The following is a 17,524-nucleotide window of genomic DNA, read 5'->3' as shown; positions in this document are numbered from 1 at the left end:
TACTGTCATATTTCCCCTTATATCAATACTGTTCGTATTTGATTTTGGACTGTACTTTTCTGAGCTCTTCACTGCTTTTAGCTCAAGGTAAGTCCTATTACTTATTGAGTACATTGGGTCGGTTGTACTCATACTACACTCTGCACTTCGTGTGCGGATCCAGGTGCATCTGGACTCGGTGGTTGCTAGACTTGGAGCATACCATGCTAGGAGACTTTTGAGGTAGCTGCATTGGCGTCCGCAGACCTCGGCTCTCATTCTTTCCAGTTTATTTAACACTATTATATCTCTTCCGACAGTTATTTTAGAAGTTTTGAGTGTATTGTCATTTAGTTGCTCGTGTACTCAGTGATACTCGGAGTTTGGGGGAGTTTATATTGAGTCGCGGTATTTTTTATCGGGTATTTATTAGATTTTTCACTGTTAAGTTTATCTCATCATGTTTTAGATGTAAAAATGCGCAGCCATTTGGGGTTGTCGGCTTGCCTAGTTCTGTGATAGGCGCCATCACGACATGTTGAGTTTGGGTCATGACAAATACGAACTCGCTTATGCGATCAGATCAGCAAAAAACATGTGAAACCATGAATTGGCCTCCGAAACACATGAAATCAACGTGAAGTTCAAGAACTTCTAAAACACAACCGCGCGTCCAATTCCAATAAAATCAACTCGAGATGATGCCAAATTTTGCGGACAAGTTTCAAATGACAAAACGGACTTATTCCAAGTCTTGAAAAAGAAATCCAAACATGATAGCTATGAAGTCAACCTACGGTCAAACTTATCAAAATTCAAAGTCTTAAATTGCCAACTTTCGGCAAAACAATACAAATCAACCTGCGGACTTCCGAATTCGATTTTGGGCATACGCCCAAATACAAAATCACGATACAAACCTATCGGATCCATCAAAACACCTCTACGGATCGTTTTCACAAAACTTAAACCTTGGTCAACATTTTTAACTTAAGCTTCTAAATTGAGAATCACTCATCCAAATTCATTCCGAATCATCCGAAAATCAATTCCGACCATACATAAAATTCAGATTACACAATAAGAAGTTATGCAAGACCTTGAACAACTGAACGGATCGCTAAAGCTCGAAACGACCGATTGGGTCATTACACTTTTATACGTCCCAATAATCTTTTTTCTCCCTTAAACTCCATATCTAGTCAAACATCATTATATGCAAAAGACTATAGTGTATACAGTACGAAGCTAACTCTATAATTTCTATAATATTTTCCTCCACAATGATCATTAACATACAACATTAGTCAATTTTTTTTTTTTAAAAAGAAAATCAGCTTGCTTATAAAGGGTAACAAGTAAATCCAGTCTTCTAGTAATATTGAAATGCCGTAGCCAGGTAAACACTATATAAGAACTGATATTTAGGAAGTAATTTCATTATTGAATAGCTAAAATTAAAATATCAAGAGATAATATGCAAGTCAATGGACCTCTTTAGTTAAAAATCTTATAATTTCACTCATTAGAATCCATCATAAATTCATATTAAAAATATATATTAAGAAATAATCTACTATAAAGTCACATTCACATGATATAAAGCTAGATTTGAAGATACTAATAAATATCTTTTAAAAAATCTTATTTGAAGCTAGATTGTCTACAAAATGAAACTTAGGAAGAACTTTAATTCTTTAGAGTTGAATTAAATAACCTTCTAAATTAAGAGATATTAATTAGATTCGATATATAATAATGTGATTTGGTATTTTAAATTATTTATTAAAACCTACCCATCTGATTCGTATATATTTGAATGGTTTAACATGCACACAATTGCGGACCCAAAATTTAAACAATGGCAGAGGCAGCATCATCGACCACTGAGAAAAAGATTTTGACTCTGAAGTCCTCAGATGGCAATGAGTTTGTGTTGGAAGAATCCATCGCCATTCAGTCTGTAACAATCAAGAACATGGTCGAGGATGGATGCTCCTCCAGCGTCATCCCGCTCAGCAAGGTCGACACAGAAACCTTGATCAAGGTCATTGAATACATGAAGATGCACTCCTCGACTTCTTCCAACGAAGAAGAAATCGAGAACTTCGACAAGGAATTTGTGAGAATTAGCATAAAAACCATCTTAATATCTTAGAAGCCGCGAATTTCCTTGACATCAGTAGTTTACTTGAGTTGTGCGCTGATGCGGTGGCTAATAGGATTAAGAACAAGACGCCCGAAGCTGTCCGAAAGATATTCAATATCACTAGTGATTTCACCCCAGAGGAAGAGGCAAAGATTAAGAATGAGACACCATGGGCCTTCGAAGGGGATCTTGACCACTCCCTTGACTAGTTTACATTAAAGTCTTTACTGTCTTTCGTTTCACAAGCTCCTCGTTTTGTTTTCACATGTTCTCTTTTGAGCAAAGGTCTTGAAGCAAATAAGTTATGGCATGAGTCAAAAATGTCTAAATAAAAGTTTCTGTTATAAGTTTAAGTGTCGTCTACGTATTCAATGTGTATTTTATTTATTTTTATTATTTTGAATGCATTATTCTACTTATATTTTATTCAATATGTGTCAGGAATATCATTATTGACTAATACTCTGCCCATGAAAGGTGCTATTTGGTCCATTAGAATATTCACTTGGACACCACTTTAATTTTCTAACCTCTATTAATTGGTCTATAAATATACCTTTATGCAGAAAAATATATTTTCTGAGAATTTTTAGTAGAAAATAAATAATGGATGGGATTAGAGTGAAGAGAATAATTCACCTCATGAGAATTCATATCACTAATTATTCAAGCCCTTAGACTTTCTTCTCCAAGTAAATGAAAGAAAAAAAGAAAAACTTTCCCTCATTTTCCTTTTCGTAGTATACAGTAACACCCAAGAATATCAATTATGTAAAAAAATGATACATGCCGATTAATTTGAAACAAACTGAGTTGCTAAGATTATTCACATATAATTCAGGTATGGATGTGATGACCCGAAAGGTTATCTCATGTTTTGGAACCCAATTCGGGATTTCGAGGCTTTCAAAACCTTATTTTCTTTTTTCTCGGTTTGCGTGCGCAGTCTGGGCGCGTTTCCGGAAAACCTTTATGTGAAAATTTGAGAAAATATTGAGTTTTGCCTTTAAAAGTTGATTTTAATTGACTTCGATCAATATTTTGAGTAAACGGACCCGGACCCAGACCCGTGATTTGATGGTCCCGGAGGGTCCTCTAAAAAGTATGGGACTTGGACGTATGCCCGGAATCGAATTCCGAGGTCCCTAGCCCGAGAAATGAATTTTTGAAAAAATTTATTAAATTGGGAATATAAAGGTTTTAAGAATTGGTTTAATAATTGATTTTGTTGATACCAGGCCCGTATTGTGGTTCCAAAGCCCGGTACAGGTTTGTTATGATATTTATACCCTATCTGTTAAATTTGGTGAGGATTGGGACTGATTTGACGTAATTCGGACCATTGGATGAGAAAATAGAACTTTTGAACTTTCTTGAAAATTACATGCAATTTGATGCTAAATTCGTAGTTCTAGGTGTTATTTTGGCAATTTAATCGCACGAGCAAGTTCGTATGATATTTTTAGACTTGTTTGCATGTTTAGTTTGGAGCCCCGAGGGCTTGGGTGAGTTCCGGATAGGCTATGGGGTGATTTACACTTAGAAAATCTGTAGTGTTGTTGCTTCTGGTATGCTGAAACTCGCGAACGCGAAGTGCAAGCTGGGCTGGGGAGGGATTTCTTCCACGCGAACGCGAGGCCTTGGTCGTGAACGCGGAGCACTGGGGGGTTAGACCGTCGCGAACGCGACCGACCTGACGCGAACACGTAGTGTAATGGAGGTGGGCTGGGGAAATCATTGAGTTGCTCTTCGCGAACGCCGTCCCAGGCCCGCGAACGCGATGGTCAGGGGGGAAAGACCATCGTGACCGCGAGCAGCTCATCGTGAACGTGAAGGCCCTTTTGGCCGCAATGCACTGCGAACGCGACAGGTCCATCGCGAACGCGATGAAGACCTGTATAGTATTTTAAAAATAGAATAAAAATGGGAATTGGCCATTCTCTCATATTTTTAAAACCATGAAGGCTTAGAGGCGATTTTCAAGAGACAACTTCTTCCCCGAAGTGTTGGTAAATGATTCTAAACTAATTCCTTCCAATTACTCACTATTTTTCATCAATTTTCAACCTAAAATCCGGGGTTTTCATGGTAGAAATTTGGGGTTTGGGTAGAATTAGGGATTTTTATATAATTGGAATTTAGACCTCGATTTGGGGTCGAACTTCGAAACTAATTACATATTTGGGCTCGTTTTGGTCCGAACCTCGAGTTTTGATCAAGCGGGCCCGTGGTCGGTTTTTGACTTTTTGGGAAAAATGTTGGGGAACTTATAATTTTGCATTGGAATTGATCTCTTTAGCAATAATATTATTAAGTTAAGTATGATTAGATACAAGTGGATTGGAAATGGAAACTAAGGAAAAATCGGTGTTTGAGGCTTGAGTATTGACTCGAGTTGTAATTTATATTGTAAAGTTAAATGTTGAAACGAGGTTGGTTATTGATGATTCCTTTGCTGGGTTGTTATTATTCTGCTGTTTAGGTAAGGAAGAGTGTAAAGCACGAAGGGTGATGCCGTGAAACATTTTGTGAGTGAGTGTTAATGCACGAAGGGTGATGCCGTGCCATGTTCTGAGAGTTTAATGCACGAAGTGTGATGCCGTGCCATGTTATGAGAGAGTTAATGCACGAAGGGTGATGCCTTGCCGTTTCTTTTGTTTTGTATGGTAAGGACGAGAGTAAAAGCACGAAGGGTGATGCCGTACACATGTTTTCTATGTTATTATTCCCGGTTGTTCAAAGCATGATATTTACTATGTTTCTGTACTGTACTATTTTTAGAATTTGATATTCCCCTCAACATGTTTTCCCCCTTCCCGTTATTATCTCATAAACTTTCGTTATTGTTATTTTCTCGTCTGCACAGATTCATGTTGTTTCTCGTGTACTAGCCTCGTCACTACTTCACTAAGGTTAGGCTCGGCACTTACCAGTACATGGGGTCGGTTGTACTGATACTGCACTCTGCACTTTCTCTGCAGATTTCGGTACTGGACCTCGTTGATCAGAGTTGGGTTGCTGCCTTCAGTCCATCAGGTGACCCAAGGTAGATTTGCCGGCATTCGCAGACCCTGGAGTCCCCTTCCCTCTATCTTAGTTTCCTTGTTTTCTTTCATTTCGAGAACATATGTATTTTCTTTAAACAAGTATTTGTAGAAACTCTTAGACGTTTGTGGATTGTGACACCAGATATTTGGGTAGTGATGTATTGGTATTTTAAAATGTTACAGAACTTCCGCACTTCTTATTTGTTTAGTTTAAATTAATGATAATTACTGTTTTGGTTAGTGTTAGCGTGTTAGATCTTTATCTGTAGGCTTGCCTAGCATTCTAAAGGTTAGGCGCCATGACAATCCCGATGGTGGGAAATCCAGGTCGTGACAAGTTGGTATCAGATCACTAGGTTGCCTTCGTCTCACTATTCACGAACAAGCTAGCTAGAGTCTGAGGGATCGGTACGGAGACGCCTATGCTTATCCCCTAGAGGCTACAGAGTTTAGGAATAACTTCACGTCTATTCTTCTCTGTTGTGCGATTTGATTTCTCAATGGTAATTGAACTCTCTACTCTTGTTCTTTCGTTGATAGAGAGAACACGTACTGCTTCATCACCTTACCAGCAGCCCGAGCCCCCAGTGGAAGCTACTATGAGGGGCAGAGGCCGAGGCCGAGGTCGTGCTAGAGGCCGAGGCAGGGCAGCGCTCAGCTTAGAGCTCGAGCAGCAGCATCCGTAGCGGAGCCTTTGGTGGAGTTTGATGATGAGTTTCCGGCCCAGACCGTTCCGGCAGGGCTAGTTCAAGTTCCTGAGTGGTTCATCGCTACCCCGGTACTTTAGGATGCTTTGGTTCGTCTAGTGGGCCTTATGGAGAGCGTAGCTCAGGCTGGCACATTTCCTATAGCACCAGCCATCTCTCAGGCTGGGGGAGGAGCCTAGACTTCCGTTACCCACACTCCGGAGTAGATGGCTCCTCAGTTTCAAACTCCAGCAGCTCAGCCAGTGGCAGTAGCTCAGCCAGTGGGAGTAGCTCAGCCGGTTGTTGCAACTCAGATCGGTGATGGGTCAGCTATGTCTGATGATGCTTTGTTGAGTTGGACAAGTTCACCAAGCTTTTCCCGGTTCATTTTAGTGGGACAGCTTCTGAGGACCCCCAGGATTATCTTGACCGCTGCCATGAGGATTTATGGAACATGGGGATAGTGGAGGCCAATGGGGTCGACTTTGCTGTATTCCAGATGATAGGCTCTGCCAAGAGATGGTGGAATGATTTTGTGTTGACTAGACCAGCTAGGTCACCTGCCTTAACTTGGGACCAGTTCTCTCAGCTATTTCTTGAGAAGTTCCTTCCTATCACCCAGAGAGAGGACTATCGCAGGCGATTCAAGAATCTTCAGCAGGGTTCTATGACCGTCACTCAGTACGATACTAGGTTTGTTGATTTGGCCCGTCATGATCTTCTTATACTTCCCAGTGAGAGAGAGAGAGTGAGGAGGTTTATTGAGGGACTCGCTCAACCTATCAGATTACAGATGGCGAAGGAGACAGGGAGCGAGATTTCTTTCCAGGATGCGGCCAATGTGGCCAGGCGCGTTGAGATTGTTTTAGCTTAAGGGAGTGGTCAAGGGTCTGACAAGAGGCTTTGTCATTTTGCTAGGTTTAGTGGTGCCTCATCTGGAGGCAGGGATTCTTTTGGTAGAGGCCATCCTCCCAGGCCATTTCATTTGGCACTTCAGGCTTATCACGGTGCTTCGGGTGGTCGTAGCTCTCATATGCAATATTCTGATCAGCAACCCTACAGTGCACCGCCGGCTCCTATTAGTGCACCTCCGCTCCAGAGTTTTCAGGGTGGTTTCCCAGGCCATCATGATAAGTTTCAGGGCCAACAGTCTCAGTAGCCGAGGACTTGTTATACTTGTGGCAATCCGAGGCACACTGCTATATTTTACCGTCGAGCATCGAGCAGTTCTCAACATCAGGGTTCTTGTGCCATGGTTCCGGCACTAGGTGTTCCACCGCCCGCTCAGCCAGGTAGAGGTAGGGGTCAGACAGCTAGAGGTGGGGGTCAAGGTATTAGAGGTGGAGGTCAGGCCGCTAGAGGTGGAGGCCAACCAGCAGGAGGCCGTCCCAGGGATGTAGTTCAGAGTGGTCGGGCCCTGCCCCAATGTTATGCTTTTCCAGCTAGGCCTGAGACCGAGTCATCTGATACTGTTATCACAGGTACTGTTTCAGTTTGTAGTACAGATGATTCAGTTCTATTTGATCCAGGGTCTACATACTCCTATGTGTTATCTTATTTTGCTACATATTTGGTCATGCCTCGTAATTCTTTGAGTGATCCTGTATATGTATCCACACCGGTGGGTGATTCTATTATTGTAGATTGTGTGTATCGCTCATTTGTGGTAATTATTGGGGGTCTTGAGACCAACGTAGATCTCCTACTTCTTGATATGGTCGATTTTGATGTCATATTGGGGATGGATTGGCTATCACCTTATCACGTTATACTAGACTATCACGCCAAGGCCGTGACCTTAGCCTTGCTGGGGTTGCCTCGATTGGAGTGGAGAGGGACTCCTGGTCATTCTACCAGTATGGTTATTTCTTATATGAAGGCTCGGCGTATGGTCGAGAAGAGGTGTTTGGCTTACTTGGCTTATGTTCGTGATTCTAGTGCGGAGGTTCCTTCCATGGATTCCGTACCGGTTGTTCGTGAGTTTCTAGAGGTATTTCCTGCAAACCTGCTGGGGATGCCACCCAACAGGGATATTGACTTTTCCATTGATCTGGCTCTGGGCACTCCGCCCATTTGTATTCCACCATACCGTATGGCCCCGCCAGAGTTTAAAGAATTGAAGGAACAGTTGCAAGATTTGCTTGATAAGGGCTTCATTATGACGAGTGTCTCGCCTTGGGGTGCGCCAGTGTTGTTTGTATAGAAAAAGGATGGATCGATGAGGATGTGCATAGACTATCGGCAGTTAAACAAGGTCACCAGCAAGAACAAGTATCCATTGCCGAGGATTGATGATTTATTTGATCAGCTTTAGGGCATCCGATGTCCCTAAGACAGCTTTTCGCACTCTGTACGGGCATTATGAGTTTCTAGTGATGTCATTTGGGTTGAAAAATGCCCCATCAGCATTTACGGATTTGATGAACCGAGTGTTCAAGCCTTATTTGGATTCCTTCGTGATTGTTTTTATTGGTGATATCTATATCTACTCCCGCAGTCGAGAGGACCATGAGCAGCATGTTTGGATCATTCTTCAGACTTTGAGAGATAGTCAGTTTTATGCTAAGTTTTCGAAATATGAGTTTTGGTTGAGCTCAGTGGAATTTTTGGGTCACGTTGTATCCGAAGAGGGTATTCAGGTGGATCCAAAGAAGATTGAGGCAGTCAAGGACTGGCCTAGGCCCACATCAGCTACAGATATACGGAGTTTCTTGGGTTGGGCGGGTTATTACCATCGGTTTATGGAGGGTTTTTCATCTATAGCAGCCCCGATGAACGGGTTGACCCAGAACGGTGCCCCGTTCAGGTGGTCGGACGAGTGTGAGGCGAGCTTCCAAAAGCTCAAGACTACTTGGACTACGGTGCCGGTATTGGTATTGCACACTGGTTCAGGGCCCTATGCAGTATATTGTGACGCATCTCGTATTGGACCTTGTGCGATATTGATGCAGGGTGGAAAGGTTATTGCATATGCTTCGCGACAGTTGAAGATTCACGAGAAGAATTATCCAGTTCATGACTTGGAACTAGCAGCCATTATTCACGCGCTCATGATTTGGAAACAGTATCTATATGGTGTGTCGTGTAAGGTGTTCACGGATCACAAGAGTTTGCGGTATTTGTTCAAGCAGAAGGAGCTCAATTTGAGGCAGAGAAGGTGGTTGGAGCTATTGAAAGACTATGATATCACCATCTTGTATCATCCCGGGAAGGCCAATGTGGTGGCAATGCTTTGACCAGGAAGTCAGCTAGTATGGGCAGCCTTGCAAATATTCCAGTCGGTGAGAGACCGGTTGCATTAGATGTTCAGGCTTTGGCCAATCAGTTCATGAGGTTGGATGTTTCTGAGCCCAACAGTGTTCTAGCTTGTACAGTCGCTCGATCTTCCTTGTTTGAGCGTATTAGAGTGCGACAGTATGATGATCCTCATTCGCTTCTCCTTAGGGACACAATGCGGCACGACAATTCCAAGCAGGTTACAGTTGGAGATGATGGAGTTTTGAGGATGCAGGGTCGTGTTTGTGTGCCTAATGTGGATGGGATTCGCGAGTTAATTCTCGTGGAGGCCCACAGTTCCCGGTATTCTATTCATCCGGGCACCGCTAAGATGTATCAGGACTTGCGGCAACATTATTGGTAGATGAGGACGAAGAAGGATATTGTTGCATATGTAGTTCGGTGGTTGAATTGTCAGCAAGAAAAGTACGAACGTCAGAGACCTGGTGGTTTGCTTCAGAAGATCGAGATTGCTGAGTGGAAGTGGGATTATCACTATGTATTTCGTTGTTGGACTCCCATGGACTAAGAGGATGTTCGACGCAGTGTTGGTTATTGTGGATAGGCTGACTAAGTCAGCGCACTTCATTCCTGTGGCAGTTTCCTATTCTTCGGAGCGTTGGGCAGAGATCTATATCCGTGAGATCGTTCGTCTTCATGGTGTGCCCGTGTCTATCATTTCTGACCGAGGTACGCAGTTTACCTCGCATTTCTTGAGGGCAGTGCAGCGTGAGTTGGGTACGCGGGTCGAGCTGACAGCATTTCATCCTCAGACGGACGGACAGTCCGAGCGTACTATTCAGCTTTTGGAGGATATGCTCTGTGCCTGTGTTATTGACTTTGGAGGTTCGTGGGAACACTTCTTGCCGTTAGCGTAGTTTGCCACAACAGCTATCAGTCAAGCATCCAGATGGATCTATATGAGGCATTATATGGTAGACGGTGTCGATCGCCAGTTGGGTGGTTTGAGTCGGGAGAGGCTCGGTTATTGGGTACAAATTTGGTACAGGATGCCTTGGATAAGGTTAAGATCATTCAGGATAGACTTCATATAGCTCAGTCTAGGAAAAAGAGTTATGCCGACCGTTAGGTTCATGATGTGGCATTCATGGTCGGAGAGAGAGTGTTGCTTTGGGTGTCACCCATGAAGGGTGTGATGCGGTTTGGGAGGAAGGGCAAATTAAGCCCTAGGTTCATCAGGCCTTTTGAGCTTCTTGATCGAGTGGGAGAGGTGGCTTACAGACTTGCATTGCCACCGGGCTTATCAGTGGTACATCCAGTGTTTCATGTGTCCATGCTTCGGAAGTATCATTGCAACCCATCCCACGTGTTAGATTTCAGCACTATCCAGTTGGACAAGGATTTGACCTACGAGGAGAAGCCATTAGCTATTCTAGAACGGCAGGTTCATCAGTTGAGATCGAAGAGTTATCCTTCGGTTCATGTGCAGTTGAGAGGTCAGCCTGTGGAGGCAGCTACCTGGGAGTCCGAGTCCAATATGTGGAGTAGATATCCTCATATTTTCCCTAGCTCAGGTACTTTTCTATGTCTGTTCGAGGACGAACGATTATTTTAGAGGTGGAGAATGTGGTGACCCGAAAGGTCATCTCGTGTTTTAGAATCCAACTCGGGGTTTCGAGGCTTTCAAAACCTCGTTTTCTTTCTCCTCGATTTGCGTGCGCAGTCCGGGCGCGTTTTCGGAAAACCATTATGTGAAAATTTGAGAAAATATTAAGTTTTGCCTTTAAAAGTTGATTTTAGTTTACTTCGGTCGTCGTTTTGATTAAACAGACCCGGACCCGTGATTTGACGGTCCCAGAGGGTCCGTAGAGAAATATGGGACTTGGGCATGTGCCCGGAATCGAATTCTGAGGTCCCTAGCCCGAGAAATGATTTTTTGAAAAAAATTGTTAAACTGGAAATATAAAGGTTTTAAGAATTGGTTTAATAAATAATTTTATTGATACCGGGTCCGTATTGTAGATCCGGAGCCCGGTACAGGTCCGTTATGATATTTATACCACATGAAATTTGGTGAGGAACGAGACTGATTTGAAGTAATTCGACCATTGGATGAGTAAATAGAACTTTTGAACATTCTTGAAATTTTCATGCAATTTGATGTTTAATTCTTAGTTCTAGGTGTTATTTTGGCGATTTGATCGCACGAGCAAGTCCGTATGATGTTTTTAGAGTTGTGTGCATGTTTAGTTTGGAGCCCCGAGGGCTCGGGTGAGTTTCGGATAGGCTACGGGGTGATTTACACATAGAAATTCTGCTGTGTTGCTACTTCTAGTATGCTGATGATTTGTGCTTCGCGTTCGTGAAGTAACTCTCGCGAACACGAAGTGAAAGCTGGGCTGGGGAAGGATTTCTTCTACGCAAACGCGAGGCCCTGGTCGCAAACGTAGAGCACTGGGGGTTAGCCCTTCACGAAGGCGACCGACCTTATGCCAATGTGTAGTGTAATGGAGGTGGGCTGGGGAAATCATCGAGTTGCTATTTGCGAACGCGGTCCCAGGCCCGTGAACGCGATGGTCAGGGGGGACAGACCATTGCGAACGCGAGCAGCTCATCGTGATCGCGAAGGCCCTTTTGACCGCAATGCACCGCGAACGCGACAGGTTCATCGCGAACGCAATTAAAACCTATCCAGTGTTTTAAAAACAGAATAAAAAATGGCAATTGGCCATTCTCTCATATTTTCAAAATCTAGAAGGCTTAGAGGTGATTTTCAAGAAACATGTTCTTCCCCGAAGTGTTGGTAAATGATTCTAAACTACTTCCTTCCAATTACCCATTGTTTTCCATCAATTTCAACCTAATATCTAGGGTTTTCATGGTAGAAATTGGGGGTTTGGGTAGAATTAGGGATTTTTATATAATTGGAATTTAGACTTCATTTTGGGGTTGGATTTCGAATCTAATTACATATTTGGGCTCGTGGGCTCGTGGGTGAATGGATTTTGGTCCGAACCTCGAGTTTTGACCAAGCTGGCCTGGGGTCAGTTTTTGACTTTTTGGGGAACATGTTGGGAAACATGTAATTTTGCATTGGAATTGATCTATTTAGCAATAATTGATATTATTAAGTTAATTATGATTAGATACAAGTGGATTGGAAGTGGAAACTGAGGGAAAAGCTGTGTTTGAGGCTTGAGATCGGCCGTGGAATCGAGGTAAGTGTTGTGGCTAACCTTAGCTTGAGGGATTAGGTATTGTTGCTTTATTTTCTACGTGTTTGGTTGTTGAGTACGGCGTATAGGTGTGGTGACGAGCATCTATACGTTGTTTACGGGTCAAAGCATGCGAGTGAGTCTTATACTTGTGACTGTTGTACTCCTTATTCGTAATATTCATGCTTAAACTGATTACTCTTCATGTTAAACAAATTTTATCATGTTTCCATGATATTGGATATTGGTTGAGTATTGACTCGTGTTGGGATTTATATTTTTAAGTTACATGTTGAAACGAGGTTGGTCATTGATGAATCCCTTGCTGGGTTGTTATTGTTCTGCTGTTTGGGTAAGGAAGAGTGTAAAGCATGAAGGGTGATACCGTGCAATGTTTTGTGACTGAGTGTTAATGCACGAAGGGTGATGCCGTGCCGTGTTCTGAGAGTGTTAAAGCACGAAGGGTGATGCCGTTCCATGTTATGAGAGAGTTAATGGACGAAGGGTGATGCCGTGCCGTTTCTTTTTTTTTTCTTATGGTAAGGACAAGAGTAAAAGCACGAAGGGTGATGCCGTGCACATGTTTGCTATGTTATTATTCCCGTTGGTTCAAAGCGTGATATTTACTGTGTTTCTGTACTGTACTATTTTTAGAAATTCATATTCCCCTCAGCATGTTTTCCCTCTTCCCGTTATTATATGTTAAACTTCCGTTATTATTATTTTCTTGTATATGATTTAACTGCACAGGTTCATGTTATTTGTCGGTTCTAGCCTCGTCACTACTTTGCCGAGGTTAGGCTCGGCACTTACCAGTAAATGGGGTCAGTTTTACTGATACTGCACTCTGCACTTTCTTTGCAGATTTCGGTAGTGGACCTCGTTGATCAGAGTTGGGTTGCTGCCTTTAGTCCATCAGGAGACCCAAGGTAGATCTACCGGCGTTCGCAGACCCTGGAGTCCCCTTCCCTCTATCTTCGTTTCCCTATTTTCTTTCATTTCGAGAACAAATGTATTTTCTTTAAACCAGTATTTGTAGAAACTCTTAGATGTTTGTGGATTGTGACACCAGATCTTTGGGTAGTCGTGTATTAGTGTTTTAAACTGTTATAAAACTTCCGCACTTTTTATTTGTTTAGTTTAAATTATTGATCATTACTGTTTTGATTGGTGATTAGCGTGTTAGATCTTTATCTGTTGGCTTGCCTAGCCTTCTAAAGGTTAGGTGCCATCTCGATCCCGATGCTGGAAATCCGAGTCGTGACAACGGAACACTTTCTTTTTAGTGGGTGTTATGTTCCACGAATTCTAACTAGTTGGGTTACAGTACGAGTACTAAGAAAAATATTTAATTGGATTGCAATGCAAGTACTAAGAAAAATATTGTATAACAACTCCAATTGGACACAGTGAAATTTTAGTTTTAGCGCAAAACATGTCGTTTGTGTTGGATTTTGTTTTTGTACCAAAGATGAAATTACAAGAGATCACAATCCTTAACACAGAAGGAACTCTTGCTCATTCAATCGTTGGATCTAATTCAGAATTTAATTTTTATTTATATATATTAGATGTCAAATTTCTTTAATTTCTTAGCGTGTTATCCATTTATATTTTTGAATCTCTACAGTGAAAATTCTGCATCAGCCATTAAACAACATGCCTTCTAAGTTTGAATTCTCATTTCAACCTAAGATAAAATTTCAAGAGGCCACAATTCTATATGCAGAAGTAAATCTGGCTCATTTAATTCTTCCATCCACTTTATGAGAAATATAACAATATTAATACACATTTCAATTTTCTTGTTGGGAAGTGTCACGACCCAAGTTCTCCCTCCGTGAACCATCGTGATGGCACCTAGTCTCGACGACTAGGTAAGCCCACCAATTGCAGAAATGAAATGAAACATAAAAGCTAACAACTAACAGGAAATATTAAATAAGAAATTAACATGCCGCTCAGCATATACCATAATAAGTCTCAAAATGTACACAGCTATCCCAAGACCCGGAATATCATGAATCACAAACTACTGAATGAAAGCAGTATCTCTATACTCCAGAGTCTAACAAAAAGAAAATACAGGAAGTGTTTGACATGGGGAAGAGTAGAAAGGGACTCCGAGGTCTGCAGACGCGTCAGATATACCTTGAAATCTCCAAAGCTGTCTCGACTCACTAATAATGCGGCTGATAAGTGGTACCTGGATCTGCACATGAAAAACATGTGCAAGGAAGGGCATGAATACACCACAATGGTACTCTGTAAGTGCCAAACCTAAGCTCGGTCGAGTAATGACGAGATAAGGTCAGGGCACTACTGGTATACATATAGTAAAAACAAGATAGAATGAAATACCGTAGTAAAATAAAGACTGAAATTCAACAAGAATGAAATCATAGAAGATAACATGTCAATACACAGAGGTAACAACAGGATCTCCCGAGATACCGTATCGTAGTCCCAAACGTAAATGTGCAGGGGGATCTCCCGGAATACCGTTCCATAGTCCCAAAGTAAATATGCAGATCAGGCGGATCTTCCGGAATACCGTTCCGTAGTGCCAAAGTAAATATGCAGTGTAGGGGGATCTCCCGGAATACCATTCCGTAGTCCTAAAGTAAATATGCAGCTCAACCCAAGGAAATAACATGTACAGAAAGAAAGCCTACAGTTTAGACTAAGCCTATGTCAAGGAAAAAGCTGAAAATTCACTAAACATGCTGCACAGAGTTTAGATAAAACATTAAGGCAAGTAGACATGCTATTCTAAGCTAACAGGATACTACACATGCTAATATAACTCAAATAAGAAGGGAAACAGGTTATTACATAGCAAAAATCAGGCTTTTACAACAATTAGCCCGTGTACGTACTCGTCACCTCACGTACATGGCACTCACATATCAAAACATTATCAAATCCTAAGGGGAGTTCCCCCACAGAAGGTTAGGCAAGCTACTTACCTCGGACCAAGCTCAATCAATCAGTCATAATGCCTTTCCCACGAATATCCGGCTCCGAGTGGCCCAAATCTAGCCAAAATCAATTACATAACATAAATATACTACAAGGAACAAATCTAGCTAATGAAATCAAAGCTAAAGCATGAAACTGGAAAATCGCCCTAAAAAGCCTCCCCGAGCCCACGTCTCGGAATCGGGTGAATGTCACAAAATATGAACAACCATTCACTCACGAGTCCAACCATACCAAATTTTGCTCAAATCCGATAACAAAATCCCATTAAAAACCTAAAAATCCCAACTCAAGAGTTCTTCCTCTTTTCCCCCAATTTCTCACGCTAATTCATAAATTAGAAGATAAATTAAAGATGCAATCATGGAATTTAACAAAAACCAAGAAAGAATCACTTACCCCAATCAATTCCACGAAAATCCTTTCAATAATAGCCCAAATCCGTGGTCTCTTGCTCAAAATATGAAAAATGGGTTCAAACCCTCGTTCTTGAAATTAATACTGTCTGCCAAGATTTTCTTCTTCGCGAACGCGGCCACTCTCTCGCGTCCGCGTATAGCAATATTCCACTGACCAATTTTTCCTCCTTCACGAATGCGAGGGACCACTCGCGAACGCGTACCTTTCACTTGCTCACCCTACGCGAACGCGGGACCCCCTTTGCGAACGTGTTGGCTTAAGGTCCCACATCTTCGCAAACGCGGGAACCACATCGTGAACGCAAATAACAACCCAACTGCTTTCCCAGGTGCTCTACGCGATTGCGAGACCTCTCTCGCAAACGCAATAAAGGAACGGTCAGCAACAAAACACCAGAAATTTGCTATCTCCCACAGTTCGAAAATGACCCGTTGAGCATCCGAAACACCCCCGAGGCCCCCGGGACCTCAGCCAAACATACCAACCAATCCCAAAACACCATATCAACTTAGTGGAGCCCTCAAATCACATCAAACAATGCTAAAATAACGAATCACCCTACAATTCAAACTTAAAGAACTTGAAACTTCAAATTGCTACAACTGATGTCGAAACCTATCAAACCATGTCCGATTGACCCCAAAATTTGCAAACAAGTCATAATAAACATTACGGACCTTCTCTGACTTTCGGAATTGGATTCCGACTCCGATATCAAAAAACCACTACCAGTCCAAAACTCCAAAAATTCGACTTTCGCAATTTGAAGCCTAAATAAGCTAAGGACCTCCAAAACACAATTGGGTCACGCCCCTAAGCCCAAAATCACCTAATGGAGCTAAAGGAGTTGAAGGAAGTCCGTTATGAAGTCGTCTTTGCACAGTTCCGACTACGGTCCAAATTCTATTACATAAGCCTCTACTTAGGGACTAAGTGTCCCAAAACACTCCATAAACCAAAACAAAACCTCCCGGCAAGTCGCAATAGCAGAAATAGATACGGGGGAAGCATTTAATAGGGGATCGGGGCTATAACTCTCAAAACGACCGGCCGGGTCGTTACATCCTCCTATTCTTAAAACAATCATTCGGCCTCAAACGAGCATAGTGACATACCTGAAGTGGTGAAAAGATGAGGATAACGGCTGCGCATATCCTGCTCGGTCTCCCAAGTCGCCCTCTCGACCGGCTGACACCTCCACTAAACCTTCACTGAAGCAATGTTCTTTGAGCTCAACATTAGAACATGTCTTTCCAGAATAGCCATTGGCTCCTCAATATAAGATATATCCTTGTCCAACTAGACAGAGCTGAAATCAAACATGTGAGACGGATCACCGTGATACTTTCGGAGCATAGAAACATTGAATATCGGATGAACTCCTGCTAGGCTGGGAGGCAAGGAAAGCTCATAAGCAACCTCCCCAACTCGCCGCAACACCTCAAATGGACCAATGAACCTTAGGCTCAACTTGCCCTTCTTTCCGAACCTCATGATGCCTTTCATAGGCGAAACCCGGAGCAAGACCCGCTCTCCAACCATGAATGCAACATCGCAAACCTTCAGATTTGTATTACTCTTCTATCGGGACTAGGCTGTGCAAAGTCTATCCTGAATCACCTTAACCTTCTCTAAGGCATCCTAAACCAAGTCTGTGCCCAATAATCTAGCCTCGCCCGGCTCGAACCAACCCATTGGGGACCGATACCGCCTACCATACAAAGCCTCATACGGTGCCATCTGATGCTGGACTGATAATTGTTGTTGTAGACAAACTCTGCAAGTCGAAGGAACTGATCCAAAGAACCT

At 42.5% G+C, this 17,524-nt stretch overlaps 1 pseudogene; it reads left to right on the top strand.

Annotated features, from left to right (window-relative positions):
* Positions 1-1,840: 1,840 nt before the first annotated feature.
* LOC109216730 lies at positions 1,841-2,337 on the top strand (annotated as a pseudogene).
* Positions 2,338-17,524: the final 15,187 nt, after the last annotated feature.

Source organism: Nicotiana attenuata, unplaced genomic scaffold (assembly GCF_001879085.1).
Source record: "Nicotiana attenuata strain UT unplaced genomic scaffold, NIATTr2, whole genome shotgun sequence".
NCBI classification, from domain to species: Eukaryota; Viridiplantae; Streptophyta; class Magnoliopsida; order Solanales; family Solanaceae; genus Nicotiana; species Nicotiana attenuata.
Note: the sequence above shows the minus strand (reverse complement) of the source record. Positions and strands in the feature narration are given on the sequence as shown.